This window comes from Phymastichus coffea, unplaced genomic scaffold (genome assembly GCF_024137745.1).
Source record: "Phymastichus coffea isolate CEN01 unplaced genomic scaffold, Cenicafe_Pcof_1.1 PCOF00010, whole genome shotgun sequence".
Taxonomy (NCBI): domain Eukaryota; kingdom Metazoa; phylum Arthropoda; class Insecta; order Hymenoptera; family Eulophidae; genus Phymastichus; species Phymastichus coffea.
In genome coordinates, this window is record NW_026706821.1 from 5004090 (window position 1) to 5023011 (window position 18922).

Consider the following 18922-nt stretch of genomic DNA (forward strand, 5'->3'; position numbering starts at 1 on the left):
AGCCTTTAGTGTGGGGCTTTATATAAAATGTAGTTGTGATGATTCCAAATCAGTCTTTAAGATGTATAGAAAATAACTGAATGAAGAACAATCACCGGCACAATGGATTATTAAATAATTTCAAATTTTGTTAGATGAAATGGATCAAATACGAGGGTGGTCCGATAAGTACTTAGCCTCACCGCCCGATGGCGCCAATCTCGCAAAAGAAATATTCTATCACGTAATACAACCTTCTTGATGGTTACTGTTAAGATTTCAGCCGGATCGTAGTTGTAGTTTATTTTTGAGAGCGTGTGAAAGCAAGTGTGTCCGTTGATTTTTGAAAAATGGAAAAAGAACAGTATCGGTCGGTCATTCGATTCTTGTTTTTGGAAGGGAAATCGCGCAGTGAAATCAAAACGAGTTTCAACGTGGTCGCACGTCGATTTTTGAAGAGCCACGTCCAGGTGCTCCGAAAACGGCTACCACGGAGGATAACGTGACAAAAATTCACAATGTTTTATTGGCAGATCGACGATTGATGGTGCGCGAGATAGCTAAGATCGTAGGCATCTCAAAAGACCGCGTGGGTCATGTTCTGCATGAAATTTTGGGCATGAGAAAGCTGTCGGCGCGATGGCTGCCGCGTTTGCTCATTCCGGACAACAAGCGCAAACGTTTGACAACTTCAGAGCAATGTCTGACGCTGTTTAAGCGCAATCCGAAGGAGGTTCTGCGTCGTTTCGTGACAGTCGACGAAACATGGATCCACTGGTATACACGAAAGACCAAGGAACAGTCGAAACAGTGGATTTTACCCGGCGAAAGTGCTCCGAACAAGGCGAAGACTGACCCATCGGCCGGAAAGGTGATGGCCACCGTTTTCTGGGATTCACAAGGTGTGATCTACATCGACTACATGGAGAGGGAAAAAACGGTAACAGGGCTGTACTATGCCGAATTATTGGGCTGATTCGACGTCGAATTGCAGAAAAAATGGCCCCATTTGTCGAAGAAAAAAGTGCTCTTCCACCATGACAACGCACCGGCTCACACCTCCGCCGTCGTCATGGCCAAATTGGTCAAATTAGGTCGTGCGACTTCTTTTTGTTTCCAAACTTGAAAAAGTCACTCGCCGGGCAGAAATTTGAGTTGAATGAGGAGGTAATCGCTGCCACGGAAGCCTACTTTTCAAACCTCGAGGAAACGTATTTTTCAGACGGGTTAAAGAAGTTGGAGCATCGCTGGGCTAAGTGTATTAAACTAAAAGGAGACTATGTTGAAAAATACTTTTCCAAAATTTTCGTTTTTCTTTTGTAGGCTAAGTACTTATCGGATCACCCTCGTATATAAGAATGCAATAGAAATGAATCTTTCATTGCGTAATCAAATGGATTTCAAGATGAGCAAAGTGTGTCATATTTGTAGAAAATATTTTCAACGTGATGAAACAAGAGTTAGAGATCATTGTCATTTAACGGGCCGATTTAGAGATGCTGCACACGCATCCTGTAAATTAAATTATAAGAATCCTTATTTTATAACAGTCGTCTTCCATAACCTTACTGGATATGATTCTCATTTTATAATAAAAGAAATAGCTACTAGCTCTGATCTTGAGGGAAATGTGACTGTTTTAGCTGAAAACAAGGAAAGATATATAGCTTTCACAAAATACACGGACGGTAGTACTATAAGTTTTCTATTTATTGATTCGTTTCGTTTTATACCATCATCTCTCGAAAACCTGGCTTCATACTTAACCAAATTAAACGTCGTACAGCACGAATTCAAGATAGATAAATATACAAAAATAAATAGAATTATTGAAGAGAAAAGGCGTTTTTCCATATTAGTATATTAACGGTTTTGAAGGACTAAAACAGACTCAATTACCACCTATCGAAGATATTCATAGTTAATTGATAGATAGCAACATCTCTGAAGCTGACTATGAGCATGCACAAAAAGTGTGGAATGCATTTGACATTGTTGATTTAGGACAGTATTCTGATTTATATTTAAAAACTGGCGTAATACTCTTGGCCGATATTTTTGAAAATTTTCGTAAAACTTATATGGATGCCTATCAACTCGACCCAGCACACTATTTTATACTACTCCTGGATTAACATGGGATGCTATGTTAAAGTGTATAAAAATTGAGCTAGAATTGTTAATCGATATAGACATGGTTTTATTCATCCAAAAAGGTATTCGAGAAGGTATTAGTCAATGCTGTAATAGATACTCAAAAGCTAATAATCGATATATGGGCTCAGAATACAATGAAAAAGAACCTAGCAAGTTTGATATACTTTGATGTTAACAATTTATATGGATAGGCGATGACGCAATCATTACCATATAAAAATTTTAAGTGTGTCTCTAACATCGATGAGCCTCATTTTTTCAATGTTTCCGATAATAATGAGGTTGAATATATTTTAGAAGTTGATCTAGAGTATCCAAAAGAACTTCACGACGAACATAAGGACCTTCCACCACCCGGATCAAGACAAAAAATACTTTTAACAACACTGTATAATAAAGGACGGTATGTAATTCATTATAGAGCGCTAAAGCAGTCTATTAAATACGGACTCAAAATAAAACAAATACACAGAGCACTTCAGTTTAATCAAAAGCCGTGTCTTAAAACTTATGTAGATTTGAATACGGAAAAAAGAAAACAAGCTAAAAATGAATTTGAAAAGTTATTCTATAAACTCATGATTAATGCAGTATACGGAAAGACTATGGACGATGAAAGGAAACGAAAAGACGTTAAATTAATTAGTGCATGGAGTGGAAGATATGGAGCAGAAGCACGGATCGCCCAACCCAACTTTCATAGTAGTTCAATCTTTGATGAAAATTTAGTAGTAATACAGTTATCATGGACGTCTATTAGTATTAAAAAACCAATATATATTGGACTTTGTGTGCTAGATCTCTCAAAAACATTAGTACATGACTTCCACTATGGCTACATAAAAGAAAGACTACCTCATAAAGCAAAATTACTTTATACTGATACAGATAGCCTCGTATATGAATTTCAAGATGTTGATATATATGAAATAATGAAAGAAGATATCAATAAATTTGATACATCAGATTACTCAGAAAATAATCAGTTTAATATGCCGTTAGTTAATAAAAAGGTTCTCGATATTATGAAAGATGAATGCAATGGTAATATTATGAGAGAATTCATTGGACTTGGAAGTAAAATGTATAGTATACTAATAGAAAACCATCAAGCAATAAAGAAAGCAAAAGGCGTAAAAACACATACTTTCATAAAAACAATAGATCATGAAGATTTTCGAAACTGTTTATTGGATTTAGATATTATTAAGCGTGAGCAATGCAATATACGAAGTGTATTGCACCAAGTAAGAACAGAAAGAGTGCAGAAAGTAGCACTATGTCCATATGATGATAAACGATGTATATTCGATAAAAATCCTGATGCACTTCCATAGGGTCATTACAAAACTATTGAAACGTCAAAGCTTATAATCATGAGTGTGGAACAACGAAGGAAAAGAAAGATCATAGAAATGAAAGAAAATCCTCAAGAAAGTTGTAAGTTTCCTCCAACCTCCGATAGAAGTTGCTTAGAATAGAGTAGTAATAGTGGGGAGGAAGAAGGCTTAGTTAGGAAAAGACTAAGGAGAGAGTCGTGAGACTATAGTGAGAGAGTCGGGACAACGGTAGAGTGGGGCACAACGGCAGACATTGCGACTGAAGTCGGAGGAGTATGGGCAATGGAATCATATGAGAAATTACTCAAGTGGGGATAAGGCGAAAAGAGAGGGAAATTACGGCGGCTCGAGTACGGTACAGTTCGTCGCAGTTATTCAGCAGTAGGTTGAAGCAACAGCAGTAGTCTCTCTTCCTAGTTCTCCTATTCGACTTCTAGATTTTCTCTTAAAAGTAAGTTTCTTATATACGAGTAGCTCTCTAACTATATCCTAGTAGTATTAAGAATTGATTGATTTTTTTATTGTAGAATGGATTTTTCATTAATCAACAAAATAGCCAAATCGGCATTCTTACCTCGAAAAGCAATGTCGCAATTAGAAAATAATTGCACCTATATGATAACGAAATTAAGATGGCTGAATACTCGTTGTGGATTCAGTGTTGTAATAACCGTAGACGAAGAATTTGAAATCTTTCTACCTAAGCGAGTAAGTTTAGCGTTAGAAAGACGAAGATATGTTGAAGAAATTATACGAGACTATGGAGAAAAAGGAGTTGTTTATTTATCATCGAGAAGGCTCGAATCTTGACTTTAAAAATTAAATTAGTATAATGTGTTGTGACGGTAAACGTCAAATTAGCGCTGATTATTTAACTTAATTGCTGCCTGTGAGGGCAGCACCTGCCGGGGGGACAAAATACGTAACGAAGGAATTCGGCACGCGAGCAGACGGAACGCGCGCGATTGAAATCGAACTAGTGAAGCATTGACCGTTGTTGTGTCCGCCCGCTTTCGCTATTACAACTGCCGATTCACGTGCCCTTGACGACTACACGCCAGATCAGCGATATCCGAGAGTGCCAGATAGCCGTGACAGCTGCCAACGAGGTGCCAGACATCCGCCAGCTCGAGACCAGGACGAGAGAGAGAGTGTGTGAGGTTTCGCCATCGAGGGCGAAACCAGTGTGTGCGCGCATTCGCGACCCGCGAGCAAAACAATAGAAAAACTGTTCCGTGCTGTGCGATTTGTCGCTGTGTTCTCTGATCGCCTGCAAATATAAGGTAAGCTGGCCAGCTTAATTTCGCGATCGCGATTGTATGAATAATAATTTAATTCTAATATTTGATGCGTGCATGTAACGGCTCTAATAACAAAGAGCAGCGAGCGTACCGGCAAAGCGTGATGTCGATGAGCGAGCGTCAACGTAAACAAACGCGCGGGCCGACCTTCTGTAGAGTATAAGGAATAATAAAAGATCTAGTTCATTTTACTAACAAGTGTTTTCTTTTGATTCGCTTATATCTCATAGCTTCCACTCACTTTCCTTCGATAAGAGAACTTACTGGTTGACTGGTGCCTATCTTTAGATGCTCTCCGATTTACGTACCGAGCATAATTAACTGCGCGCGTCCTTTCAGTGTATTTGCGCGCATAAAATAATTAAACGGTTTTACCCCGTTACAGTGTAAATGTATACATAGTAAATAAATTTATATTTAAAATTTTAATTATGTCTTTAATCCTAATTTAATTAATCCTTCGCATCCTTTTTTTTTCGGAGAGGTTGAAGTAATTACTTATGCGTTCTTTCTGCTGAGTTTCGACTTAGTATAAAGGTCTTATAAGCAATGTTAATAGTAGAGGTACCTCACATGTGAGAACGATGGTTGAGGCTCTCGCTATTTCCTAACAAAAAAAATTAATAAATAAATAAGAAAGAGAGAAGAGGGCTATTTCGGTCGTTCGAAAAGCGTAGTAGTAGGATTAGATTTTCAAATAACGATAAGATGTTAATAGAAAGCCCATTCCATTCGAAGCAGCGGTAAAAATAAGTAGTAGAAACTTAGCCATGCCAGCTATAGGAGACAACAGGAGATCTCACTGCTCTTCTAAGCATGTATGGTTTGCGAAGAAAGTTAAAATACATCATTTTCCATACGAAGAAAAAGACTCTAGAAAAGGTATTTGGGAGCAGATAGCCCGAGATCACGAACGTTTCCAAAGACATATTGCTGAAGTGAATAAAGTTATATCACGAGTATTACTTAAGAAACGTATATTGATGATGAATCGAATGCTTGGTCCTATATTAGAAAATCATCACACTATATATATGCTAAATAAAATGGAAATTTAATTTAAAGTAGAGGAAGGCGGTTGTGGCGGCTCGAAAACCAAAGTAGTGGAGAGAGGTTTTAAAAGACCTGTGAGCCTCGAAGAGCTTCATTTTGTCTCAAGAATCGAGTAGCAGCAGCAGCACCAGCAGCAGCAGCTGCAGCAGCATCAGCACCAACAGCAGTGAGAGCAGTAGTAGTAGAAGTAGTATTAGAAGAAGAATACGTAACATTCTAGATCTCTTTACCTACAGCAAGATAAATTTTGAAATGTTGAATAACATTGGAATGAAGCTTTTCGATATACTTCCTGAAAAAAGTCATGAATTGCATAAAGATGAGAATTATCTAATAACATTCATGAAACAAGATGAATCTCGACTTATTCTTGAACTCGATTGTGAGTTCGAAATTGTTCTACCGGACCAAATGGCAAGAGCGATAATTCATCATTTGGATATTTTTATTTATCTTTCTGATAGAGTACAAAAATATGCATTATTTATTCTATATCATGGTTGTAATCGATTTCAATTTAATATTAAGTAAATGTATTTGTATATCTTATTATATCTCAATAAAGATTGTATTATCTAAATTTATTTTCTAAATTTATACCTGGAGAGGTAAATGAGTCATTAGTTTTTCTATTAAAGCAGGTTTCGACTTGTCTTAATGGACTCACTAGTGACGGATATAAAAAATGGAAGTACCTCACAGGTAAGAGCGAAGGTTGGGGCTCATATCCTTAAAATAAAAAAAAACAATGTAATATTTATAAATGAAAACAATTATTTATTTAAATACAAGCTAGATACATATAAATTTATATTTGTAATTCACTGTTGTATAGTTTCCTTATTTATCCAAGAATAGGTGAATATTCTCAAAGCCAAGCCATTTTACGAAGATTCATTAGCCGTCTTCTGAGAATTTTATCTACAAGATAGATATCAGGATACATAGCTTTTTGTAGTTCTTGCTCATAAAAACCACCAACAATGGGATTTTCTTGATAATCTAGTAGGTGATATGTTACAGGTTTAGATCTCGAAATACGATGAATAGTAAAAATTTCTGTAAACCAATTATCCGTATATCCTTTTTCAAAAACGTGTTTAGACTTCCTCACTCACACTTTATCTCCTACCTGGAATTTCGGTTTTTTGAAAAGACGATGATCGTATGACAATCGTGTCAAGACCTGAATTTCATTTTCTTTAGTCACGTTCAGGCTTCATATTTTTTGTACGATATTTTCGATTATTATAAGATTCTATTAAACTGGGGAGAAAGTCAATCCACTTATAATTTCCAATTAAACTGAATTTTTTCGACATAATATTTTTTAGTGTTCGATTGAACCGTTCACAAATTGATGCTTTAAGATTGCTATAAGTAGAATAAAGGTTTAATATCCATTTTGAGATTTTTAAGAATGCATCCCTTTTATAATACAGACTCCATTGCGTTAGTGACATCTGTAGCAGTTTTCTGTTTTACTGGAACTCCCCAAACATATTTAGAGAACGTATCTATAATAGCTAATAGATAGCGAAAACCTTTATTCTCTGTAGAATAGCTTTGCATCTCAACAAGATCAGCTTGCCACGTATCATCTATTCCACGTATATCGACTTTTCGACGAGGATAGTTTCGACGTGCTGGTTTGTGTAACTCATCCAACACTCTTTGATGTTTCATTTTCAATATATTTCAGAAATTTATTCATAAAGTTAAATGATATATCCTTTATGTCTTTGTCCTTATTATTAGTATTTTCTTGTAAATCAGTTCTCGATACGCCTGCAATTCCGATCTTATTATATTTAGAGGTTTTCCAAGATTATTTATTGCAGTCGTAAACGTAGTAACATCAGCTTCACCAGTTTTTTGCAACGTTCGTAAGTTTACAGCATCTTTACTCTCCTGAGGAACGGCTATATTACAAATTTTTTTTTTCAGCCATCTTGTATTGACCGTCTTTAGTGATTTTATACCCTACACTCTTAATGTATATATAGCCAGCTTCACGTAATTCTTCAATGATTGAATGAATTTCATTAACATGACTAGGATTACCAGCGGTTTGTTCGGTGATTAGTAACCTTAATCAATCAACGAGCTCGTTTGGATCATCCCAACATATATAAATAAATATTGTCCCTTTTCTTGTTATTTTATAATTAGGAAAAATACCTCTTCCACCAATAGTCGATTTTTGCTTCTTAGCACTACCGTTCAAAGATAAATTTAGACCAATATACTACTGTGGGCAAAAAGTAAGGTGAATTTGTTTGTAAAATGAAAAATCTTTATTTATTCTTCTATATCAATGTCATCCCCTTCGAAGTAATCCCCTCCCGATAAAATACGCTTATGCCAACGTTTTTTCCAATCCTCGAAACATGCCAAATAGTCCCTTTCCGGTATAGCCATCAGCGCCTTCTTCGATTCAGCTCTTATCTCCTCAATCGACTCGAAACGCGTTCCCCGGAGTGGTCTCTTGAGTTTTGGGAATAGCCAGAAGTCACACGGAGCCAAATCAGGCGAATACGGTGGTTGCGGAACGATATGCGTCGAATTTTTCGCGAAATGGTCACGAAGAACGAGTGCAGTGTGAGATGGTGCATTATCGTGATGTAAAAACCAAGAGTTGTTGGCCCATAATTCTGGTCTTTTTAGACGAATTGCTTCACGCAAACGACGCATAACGCTCAAATAATATTCCTTATTAACAGTTTGTCCGGGTGGAAGGAATTCATAGTGCACCACACCACGAAAATCGAAGAAAACTGTCATCATGACCTTGATTTTTGAACGACTTTGATGTGCTCTTTTCGGTCTGGCCTCACCTTTAGCACGATATTCGCTTGATTGGTCGGTTGTTTCAGGGTCGTAAGCATAAATCCAAGTCTCATCTCCCGTAATCATGCATTTGAGCTTGTCCTGATAGTCAGAAAGCATTGTTTCACACACATCAACGCGGCGACTTTTTTGCAAGAAATTGAGCGTTTTCGGTACCAAACGAGATTTGACTTTTCGTAAGCCCAAATGGTATTTCAAAATTGTTTTCACAGATCCTTCTGATATTCCGATCATATCAGTAAGGTCTCTAACAGTCAACCGACGATTTTCGAGCACTAATTCCTTCACTTTATTGACGTGTTGGTCATCTGTTGACGTCGATGGTCGTCCGGAGCGCTCCAAGTCATCAACACGTTCTCGACCCTCTTTGAAGTCTTTGTACCACTTATAAACATTTTTCTGCGACATGGTAGAATCACCAAAGGCCTTTCGCAACATCCTCAACGTTTCCGCAGCCGAAATTTCATTCCGCAAACAAAATTTGATGGCACTTCTTTGCTCAATTAAATCAGACATTGTAAAAATCGAAACATGCACTCTTGGTCGTTTGGTAAACACAAGCGTAAATATATTACTGATGATGACATTGACATGAAATTTGTCCCAGATGTCATTCGCAGTCCTACCAACTCAAGAAAAAAAGAACTAGCCCGAAATGTTAAGCCCGCGAAGTTTAAATTGAAAATTCACCTTACGTTTTGCCCACAGTAGTACTTTTTGAATTTATTTACATGGATTATGCGATATTATCCATTTATTTCATATCTCTTATGATGAGCATTAGTGATTTCAAGAATTTTTACGTAATTTTCAATATCCGATGAACTGATTAATTTAGAATCAGGTTCTTTAGGAAAGAGAAGTTCCATTAAACCAGGCGTCTTGCTGTATGCTTTATCATTCACAGTCACGTTATCGTTTCGGAAGGAAATTGGAGAATTGCCTATGGCATATGTATTTTCTTGCAAGCGGACACCAAATGTCTTGTCTAAATTACTTTTCTGTTGAGGTTTATGTGCACTAGTCGAATATATTTTCCTAAAATCAAATCATCCAATAGCTGTTTTTGTTGTTTTATAGTTACATTTGAACTTACTTTGTCTAAATTTATTGCAGTTATATCAAGTGATGATTCAAAATGTTTCATTCAATGTATTTTCTAAATAAGCTTTATTACGTTTTATTAGGTCATACTTACGTCTAATGGCATCACGAGCCTCAGATAATTGCTCGAGCACCTTCTTTTCTCTTTCAAAATCAGCCATGTTGACGCTTGTAATATCTACTGTATACCATCAATCGGTTCCAATAAATCTTTTAAAAACTTATACTTTGGTTGATTGAGGGACTGTGAATAAACATAAACATTTTCGAATCTAAGTCCATTAGAATGTGTGATTAGTACTAGCAAACAGTTAGTTTTCCCACAGTTACTAGGACCACAGAAAACTGCTCGTATGCTGTTAGGTAGTAGTTCGCCATGTCTTTTTTCTCGTTTTTCCGTTTCAAGCACACTATCAAAATTTATGATTTGCAACTTAAGTGGTTGCTCTTTGAAGTCCATATTCTTTTCTAGTCACCGATCGAACGACGAATAAGACTACTAACTATAAAAAGACTGTTTATATAATTTTTAGTTTCATTAAGACTTTGTCTTCTGATCAGGTATGATCATTTGTCACAAAAGAAAGACTGGTGGTGCTGGCTTAGTGACTAAGATCATTAATAACTTACCATTCGAAGCTCATTTGCCTGGTTATCAGTATTGCGGACCGGGAACTAAATTAAAAAAACGTCTTGTTCGGGATGATTCTGGAAAAAATCCGCTAGACGCTGCTTGTAATGATCACAATATTGCTTATTCTGAGAATCGAGAGAACATTGACGCGAGAATCGAAACCGACAGAATTCAAGTTACACAGCTTTAGGATAGAGAGCGAGCGAAAGATAGAAGTTTTGGTGAAAAAGTTGCTGCGTTTGCTGTAGCTAACATAATGAAAGTTAAAAGTAAATTTGATATGGGTATTTAAATTGACAAACGTAACAAGAAATGAGGCAAGGGATTAAAAAATTGTCAACAATAACAACGACCACGACGACGACGAAGAAAGACACCTATGAAAAGTAAAAGTCTATCAATTGCATTGAAAAAAAGTATTAACACTGCCTTGAGAACTGTTGTGCCGAGTAATAGATTACTTCTCCTCATTCCTTCGGCTAGAAAATGCACTAAAGAAGGTGTGCAGAAGGCTGAAGGTAGAAGAAAAATAAATATCTTTCGTATTCTACCGATTCCTAGTAAAGTAGGTGGACCTCTTACTTTTTTCATTCCATTATTTGCCGCTTTGAGCGCCACTGGAGCTCTAGCTGGAGGAGCTGCTTCATTAGCAAAAGCCGTTAACAGTGCTAAGGCTGCTCAAAATTAATTGAAAGAAGCTCATAGACACAATAAAACTATGGAAGCTATTATTATTGGTAAAGAACTTTATTTGAAACCATATGGTAAAGGTTATGGTCTTCATCTGAAACCATATTCAAGTGGAAAAGGTTTAAAAAAAAGCTCGAAGTAACTTTACCTAATTGAGCACTGACAGATCACGATATAAGAAAATATGCTATAATAATAAAAATTGCAAATTTTCGAGGTGTTTTCATGCGTAATGCTCTGTCAGCCAATGGACCGCGATATCAAGAGACAGCTATTGTAAATTTAGGTGATGAAAGTAGACAATGTACTCATTTGGTAGCATATAAAAAAAAGGCGATGAGGTTATGTATTTTGATAGTTTTGATATTCTACAATCGCCTATAGATCGATTGCTTTATCTCAAAGTTAATAGAATCATGTATAATTATATTAGATATCAAGATTTTAATACGTATCATTGCGACCATCATTGTTTCAAATTTCTTTTGAACAAACTATCGAAGAGATGACTAGTATAAAAAATGCTCATTGAAAGAATGACTATTCTTTGATATAAATCTGTCATGGAGAATACACTGACATTGAGTCTCTCGGGAACATCATCCGTACTCGAATCATATTATTTTCCACCGATAGAACTGATACCAAACAAAAAATACGTTCTTGGTCTATTTAAGCTATAAACATTTAATTCAATACCAAACATTGACGTTGGTTATAATAAATTTTACATTGAAGGTCAAGAAGCTAACACTTTACAGACTGGTAGCTATGAAATATAAGATATTGGAAGCTTTCTCAATGAAGGTACGAAGTGAATTCAAAAAAAAGATGAATTTTTATTTTTATGAAAAAATATTTATTCATTCATCAATATTTATGTTATAAAAGATATAATTTATGTTACGATAGTGACGCCTTTTAATTTATGGTCAGACCCCATGCTGAGTGTCTAAAAGGCATTTGGTGTACCTTTGACACCACCCACGTGCCAGTGGGCCCATGCTGAGTGTTTAAAGGGCATTTGATGTTCGTATGACACCTCCCGCGTGCAAGTGGATGCCGCCAATGTATAAGGGATATGTGTGTATTCTGGGACATAAAGAGGCCGCCCGATGAAGGTGTCGCGGTAGTGATACCTTTTAATTTAAGGTGAGACCCCATGCTGAGTGTTTAAAAGGCATTTGTTTTTCGTTTGACTCCCGCGTGCCAGTGGGCCCCTTCGACAGAGTGCCCCCCCCCCTTTTTGTTTGTTTTTCAGAGTCGCATGCTTATGTGTTTTCTCAGAATGCACTCTCTGATGGCGTTTTACCTCATGCTGAGGGTTTAAGACGTAATCGTTGTACCTTTTTCTTTTGAAGTTACCTTGTATCTTAATTACGAATCGCATACTGAGCAACTAAAACTAAATTTATTACCGCTTCCATCAAAAAACCATACGTTCGCTATTTTTGAATGGAATTTCGAGAGTAGGAAACTTTTGGGAGAAATGAAATAAAAACGTCTTCATTTTCAGAAAATCTTTCATTAGTAGACTAGGTCTCCAAGAGAAGATTTCTTAAAAAGTGTATAAAGTGATTTAAAAAAAAAGTGCAACATGAATCCAATCGAAATTATAAGAACAATAAATGCCATGATCGTATTCATGGCGAATGTAAGTAAAAAATCATCTTTATATTAATATTATAATTTAATTTATATATCTTTTCTTTTACTTCTCCAATCCTGCTGGCGGGCATTCCAACAGCGTTATTTTACCATTTACTACTATCAATTTTATCAGTCGTAAGTAATTTTATTATATATTTATTTTTAATTATTATAATCTTATATATCTTTTTTTCAGCTTCATTCAATCATGGTCGAACCTGCTCAAAAACTGGGGATTGGCCACCTGCTGCAGGGGGTGATCGATGTAAGAAATTTTACTTTTTTATAATTTGCTTCATATAAATATGAAAATATTTGTTTGTTTTTTAATTGCAGCAGATATTGGAGTTTGCTGAGCGCTCAGCAAGACAGCGGGCTGATGCCCAAAGAGCCGCTGTTCAAAGGGCTGCAGCAAAAAAAGCTGCAGCTGAAAGGGCTGCAACCAAAAAAGCTGCAGCTGAAAGGGCTGCAATCGAAAAGGCTACAGCCGAAAAGCCTGTAGCTGAAAAGACTGCATCCGAAAAGGTGTTGGTGGAAACAGCGAGGAAAAGAAGGAATCCGTTTGCGTCGTTACCACCAAAAAAAAATTTTTTCAAGGTATAATTTTTTCATAATCATACCATTAATTATATAATTAAATTTAGAAAAATAATTATTATTTTTTTTTTCAGATAAACGATGTTGCTCGAGAGCCCTTGAGCAGTATTGAAAATGCCCTTCTAAGGGCAAAGTCTACTGCCGCTGACACCACGACCACTACTACCACCACCACTACCACCGATACCATCGCTACCACTAACACCACTATCACCACCACCACCACTGCTGCCACTGCCACCACCACCTCCACTGCTGCAACCGCCACAGCAACCACCAGCACCACTCCCACCGCCACCAACTAGCGGAAAATAAAACTTATGAAAATAGAAACCGTGAATATGATGTATCCAGGAATGGTTTGAAGGCCAACACAACCTTCCAAACCATACGGTAAAAAAAAATTAATAAAACATTATGTAAATAAATAAATAAATAAATTAATATACAAATAATTGTAATAATTAATATTGTATTTAATAATTGTATAAATAAATATATAAATCAATTATATAATAAAAAGTGTCTCTCTCTCTCTCTCTCGCTCTTCTTCGATAGTAGGGTGCTTATTAAGCTTATGCTGGCTGAGTGTGAGCCCTAGGAGAAGGGGTAGCGTCTCTAGCTGCTTGCTAGGAGCGTACACAGTATAGCCCTTGGAGGGGGGTAGCGTCTCTAGCTTGCTAGACGCATACGCTGTATAGTGAGGATGCTCCTCTCTCTCTATCTCTCTTTCTCTAAGCAAGCGCTATAGTAGTTTCATTAGATTTCGGGAACCTTGCAACCTCACAGTTAATTTTATTTGAATATTAATTAATAAAACTTATAGAATTTTCGTTTCATTATTAATTTATTGTTCATTCAACTATACATTGAATATAATACAGTCTGTCTATATTCTTTATTTTCAGTAGTTGACATCGCTATATTGAAATATTGAGTTGAATTTTTATATGTAATATTGTCAACTTCATTAATACCTTCCATTTCAGATTGCTTCCGTCTAGCATTTATCCATAAAAACAATCTTCGTGCATCTGTAACGGCACATACAAAGTTAGCTCGTTTATTGTCATGATATGTACATATTGTTTCTAATGGGTAAAGTAATGCGCTCATTGGTGGACATCTCATTTCGCTTCCAAGTTCTAAAATTTTTCTAAAAAAGGAAAAAATTTTTAATTAATAATGATTTTAATTTCCAACAAAAAATAAAAATACTTACTTTTCAGGTAAAATTTTTTGTAACCATTATTTCTTTTTTAATCCTTTTACATAAATATTTCTAGAATTATTTAAATGATTGTTTAGTACACGTGCTAAATTTTTATATGGAATAAGCCCGGATCTCCATAATAAACCATGATGACACGTTTCTAAGAAATGATTCACTTTTCGGCACTTGAAAGGAAGTTGAAACCAATGATATGGTGGTTCGAAAAAAAACACAGTTGGAACAGTATCTACGTACATCTAATGGTAGATATGCGAGTTCTTTACAAACAAAAATCTCGTTTAAACTTTGACAGTCTTGAAAATCTATTACGAAATTCATTTGAAAAAATGCTGAAGTTAATGTGAACTCTACTAGTTCCCAAAATAGTTCCCAGAGGCACGTGTTTGTTCTATATAAAGCCTATACCTCACTATTCAAAAGTAGAGGGCGTCATAGTCACCATACCTTACCATTCGAAAGTATAGGGCGTCATAGTCACTATATAGTATGATTATAGGTAGTTTTTATTAAATTCCAACAATATACAGGTTGATTCAAAAACATTAAAGGAAATTGGTATTGCCGGATTCGTCTCCAAAAGTTATTTAAGAATCAATTATTATTTTTTTTTTTGACAATCGAGTAATTAGATAATTAGTTTCAAAGATCGACAAATCAGCGTGCGGCTTTGGAAGTATAGGCGCTCGGCGGCGAGCGGGGAGCAGTGAGATGGACTGCTATGAGCGCGCCACAGCTAAACAAAAACGGTGCTCAACCTTCATGCGTGGCATAATATTTCTGTGGACAGACGAGTCGAGTTATGGTCGGGTAGGGCTGTTCAATCATCATAACGAACATTATTGGGATTATGAAAATCCCTTCGTTATCCGAGAAGGTGAATGAAATACTAAATAAATGATTTTTCTAAAATTTAAAATATATGGTAATTGTGCTATTGAAAAATATGAAAAATTTCGACACAAACATACATTTTGATAATTTAGGTTATTGGGTTATTTAGATTTCGAGGTCATACGATATTGATGAATATAAATAAATCGACACAATTGCCAATATTTTTAAAATTGTAGTTGTAAGATTGAGATGATATCTGTTGTGATCTTTAGGGTAAATTAACGAAAACGGTGTTAATTATTTTCAGATAATTTCCAGAATCGTTTTTCGGCGAATCTTTGGACAGGCCTGCACCGCGACAGGATCATTGGGCCATTTGAGTTACCGGTACCGTTAACTGCTCAAGCGTACCTCGATGTTTTGCAAAACGATTTGCCAGGAATGTTGGAGGATTATTTAACACGGCAAGAACTGAACGACATGATTTTCATGCACGATGGGGCACCTGTACACCTGTCTTAAGTGTCACTTATTAATTAAAAAAAAATTATATATTTCGAGGCATATCCTGGTCGTTGGATCGGCAACAATGGGTCAATACAATGGCCAGCAAGATCGCCAGATTTGAATCCGTTGGATTATTATTACTTCGGAGCATCTAAGGAACATGTTTATTATGGCGACAGCCCTCAAGATCTAGATGAGATGCTCCGAAGTATACAAGAATTCGCGGATGATGTACAGCCTGAAGTGAACCATCGGGCTACACATCAAATTGAACGGAGAGCAAGGTTGTGTATTGAACAGAGGGGAGGGCACTTTGAACAATGTTTGAATGGCGATAATGGTGATGATGAAGCTATCAACGAGGATGGAATGGATGAAGATGATGAAGACGATGAAGAAAATAGAGAAGAAGACGAAGAGATGGATGAAGAAGATGACGATGATCCAGACTGGGAGATGTGATTTGTTTGATGTGTGGGTTGTGTAATTATGTTTTTGATTTGTTTGTTGTATGATTGTGTGTATTATATGCGTGTAATTGTGTTTAACAAATTGTAACTTCATCTATGTAAATATTGTTAATTTCGTTTATAATTCTTATGGTTTATATTTGTTTCTCCATTTTGTTTTTGTTGTTTCGTTCTTTTATTTCATTTCATGATTACAATTGTTAATACAAATTTAGTTCACTGAAAATTTCTCTTGTTCATTATCTTCTTTTCCCCTCATAACACTCCAGCCATAAAACAATCTTTAAAAAACACATAATAAAACGCGACTGTAACCGAAAAAGTTACCGAAAAAGTTACCGTAAAAGTAAACGAAAAAGTAATCGAATAAGTAACCGAAAAAGTAACCGAGAAAGTAGCCTGGAGAGCAAACGGAAAAGGCAATAATAGTGATCTATATTATAAACAAATAACTATTCCAGAAAGTATCCTTGAGAGCAAACGAAAACAAGACCTAAAATGTAATGAAAACATAGTCAAAAGAGTAATCGAGAAAGTAACCGAAAAAGTAACCGAGGAACTAACCGAAATAGTAAAAGAGAAAGTAACTATAAAAGCAGTCTTGAGAGGAAACGGAAAAAGCAATAATAGTAATCTATTTTATAAACGAATAACTATTCCAGAAAGTATCCGTGAGAGCAATCGAAAACAAGACCTGAAAAGTAATAATAACATAGTCAAAAAAGTAACTGAAAAAGTAACCGTTAAAGTAACTTTCGGTTACTTTTTCGGTTTCTTTTTCGGTCACTTTTACGGTTACTTTTTCGGTTACTTTTTCGGTTACTTTTTCGGTTACTTTTTCGGTTACTTTTACAGTTACTTTATCGGTTACTTTTTCGGTTACTTTTTTGGTTACTTTTTCGGTTACTTTATCGGCTACTTTACGGTTACTTTATCGGTTACTTTACGGTTACTTTTTCGGTTAATTTTGTGGCTTCTTTTTGTAATTTTGCGTTCGTTTTTTCGGCTATATTTATTTTACTTTCTCTAATTTTTTCTTATTTATACAGCTTATTGTCATAATATATGGATACATTTTTTTGTATTTATTTTTTAACTTTTGGAGAACTTTATTTAACTTTTTCGGCTCCGTATAATTTTTTGTACGTCTGTATATTTTTTAGAATAATTGGTGATATAATACTCAATGTTGTTTGTCTAATTAAAAAATATGTTTTCGATAGTCTTAACTCTTATATTTAAATCAATACACGTTTTTATATTTTCAAGAACTATTTATTAACAATAACTCAATAAAAAGTAACGATATAAATAAAAATATACAAAACTTCGTTATCGGTTTCTCATATGATTCAACATCCTTGTTAATATTATCCTGTACCTGTTTTGATAAATGTTCTGTTCCTCACTCACTGCATTATTAACAAATTCTACAACAATAATAAACTCATGTATTTAAATATACGTATATATTTTCCAATTATACATTGTTTTTTTACTTACGTAGTACTCCCTCGAATATCTCCTTTGGAATTTCAGGTGTTTTTTCCTTGCCAGTAGCGGTCATGGCTATGAGTTCCTGTTTTTTAATCAACGAAATCATCAATTTTGTAACCATTCTAGTACTGTTGTAAGCGTACGTTTTTATGATGCTGTCAAGCTCAACTTTTGAAACCTATACATCAACATCATCCACTAAACGTACCTGAAAATATTTTTAAGATTAAGTATGTACGATTTCTAAATGAAACCGATTTATATTTGCTTGCGTTATAGTTTTGGCGAGCTTACGTATGCGTGTATATAATTTATATACAAACGTTCCGACGTTACGCGTATACACCCAAGCTCATATTTTATATTTTATAAATGAAAAGATATAATTATACATACGCTTCTGTCATTTGGCATACAACTTGCTAAATCTGTCCTTAAAATTCGGACGAGTTTTGCCATCTGAGCTTCAGCATCTTTACCATTTTCATTCCTTTCATTTTCTCGCTCTTCCCCTGTTACCATTTCTTCAATCTCTCTCACTCGTCCATCTAAAAATATAAGATTGATTTATTTTATTTGATTTTATAATTTGAGAAATTAAAAATGAAATATAATACTATATCTTCTTTCTGATATTGTTCTTCTTCTCTTTCCCCTTCTTCTCTTCTTCCTTCATCTATCTCTCCTTCGGTTGGTCCTCTTTCTTCTTCCAATCCTTCTCCATTTTATCCTTCTTGATCTTCGTTCATCCCTTGCTCCTCTTGTCTTCCTTCTTCCATTTTTTCTCCCTCGTCTTCTTCTACTTCTTCCATACCATAACTCTTCTTTTCTCCTTCTCCTGCTCCTCCTCATAAAAATAAAAGAATAATCAATTAGTATTATTAGATTTTATAATGCTAGAAATTAGAAGTTTAATATAAAAAATGGGAGTATAATAGAGTGTTAGTAAAGGAATAAATACTAACCTCGATTTTTTGGTAGCACTGTTGCATCCGTAAAAACATCAAAACTCAATAGATATTCTT

The 18922-nt window shown here is 35.4% G+C and overlaps 1 protein-coding gene across 2 annotated transcripts in view; it reads right to left on the reverse strand.

Moving 5' to 3' along the window:
• Positions 1–18922, reverse strand: part of LOC131671708 (disks large 1 tumor suppressor protein-like) — a 1979893-nt gene that overhangs the window by 1048778 nt on the left and 912193 nt on the right. The window lies entirely within an intron of this gene.